The sequence below is a fragment of the Canis lupus genome, chromosome 1 (assembly GCF_003254725.2).
Source record: "Canis lupus dingo isolate Sandy chromosome 1, ASM325472v2, whole genome shotgun sequence".
Classification (NCBI taxonomy): domain Eukaryota; kingdom Metazoa; phylum Chordata; class Mammalia; order Carnivora; family Canidae; genus Canis; species Canis lupus.
In genome coordinates, this window is record NC_064243.1 from 25932579 (window position 1) to 25934177 (window position 1599).

General features: G+C 34.9%; 1 pseudogene; it reads right to left on the reverse strand.

The window, feature by feature from the left end:
* Positions 1-378: 378 nt before the first annotated feature.
* On the reverse strand, positions 379-530 carry LOC112645765 (U4 spliceosomal RNA; annotated as a pseudogene).
* Between the last annotated feature and the right edge of the window lie 1069 nt (positions 531-1599).

Consider the following 1599-nt stretch of genomic DNA (forward strand, 5'->3'; position numbering starts at 1 on the left):
ATATAACTCAATAAACTGTAAAATTTAAAAACTTTTCACCATAGTGTTCTATATTTAAATTCTAAAGCTACAGGCATATGTTAAAAAATACCAAAAATGATTTCTTACATCAAAACTACATATTGTTAATATGTAGTCAAATATTTTTTAGCCATATCATTGCAATGTGTGTTAGAATTTCATCAGCTATGATTTCAGGAAAAATATTTTTCAGTTTGAAGAACTCACCTAGTAAAGAACAGTGTCCTAGGTGTAGCTTTATTTTTTAGAGCAGGGTAGGACCTGGTCACGTTGGCATAGGGCATTGCCTAATGAATTGAGGAACCTAGAAAGCCTCTCTTGCTTCAAAATATGATTCCTATTCTATAGTCTTCCTGATGAAATCTCACCAGCAGATATTCATTCCTGTGTGTCAACATACGTGACATAGATGGATAGATGGATAGACAGATAGATAGATATCTTTTGATTAGCTATAATCGTGCCTCAGATAAACCTCATTGGCTACAATACTGCCACTGTGCAAAGCTATATACATATGTGCTCTTTTGAAAGGCTACTCTATTCACCCCTTAAAATAAAAAGCAGCTTTAATTCATTCTTCCTTCTCTCTAATTAAACCTGGTCACTGAGGGAATTCATAACCCATAATCATTTATTGACCTCTGCCATGACTGGATACTGTAAATCTCTGGGGTTACAAAGATAGATTATAAGGAGTCTCTTTTTTTTTTTGAAGTCCATAATTTCACCAAGAGACAGGTTTCACTGCAGTGATGTGATGGGGCATATTACATGGGTGTGATGCTAATCTACATACTAGGGGTGAAGGATGTACTGTTTTGTGAAGATGTGGAACTTCAGCACAGAGCAAGTGGCAAAAGAGGCCTTTGAGTTTTGGTGGGATGGTGTTTCTAAGTAAGGAATAGGGAAAGATGTAGCAAGTAGTAAAGACAACACAGGTCACATTTTAATTATTTAAAAATAATTTTTGAAGTGGAATCTTTTACAAAATGATCTCTAAAATTGAAATATGCAGGTAATATTTGTTTGAAATTTAGAATAAGATTGTAGTCAGTTAATAACCTTGACAATAGAATGTGTAAGACAAATATTATAAGATGCTTCTAAATATGTGGTGATGATGAAGGTGAAGTGATACACATGGACACAAATGATGGTAATGGTTGCAGGATTGAAGTTACTCAAGACTGACAAAGCATCATAACATTCCTTGCTTTTTTCCAAATCTTCCTCCTCATGTGGTCAATTTCCTGTGCAAAAGCCCAGACCAATCACTCTCAAGACTGAATCTCAAAGTCATCATTCAGACATTATTTCTAAATTATTTTAAATTTTAACTTAGACCATAAGTCCTGATGGTAAGATGCATGAATGTATATTCTGATTGGTCAATGAGGCCAGTTAACAGCACTGTCTTCAATTACATGTTACATTGATGTGAGTACACCATCCTTGTCTGAAGGCTGAGCTTGTAAGACTTAGGTGTCAAATCGCTTGCACCATTCCTAGTTCCCTTTTTAAGTATGAATTACACGATCATGGAGCCACATGGTTTCTCAGTCTTAGTACCTTTAA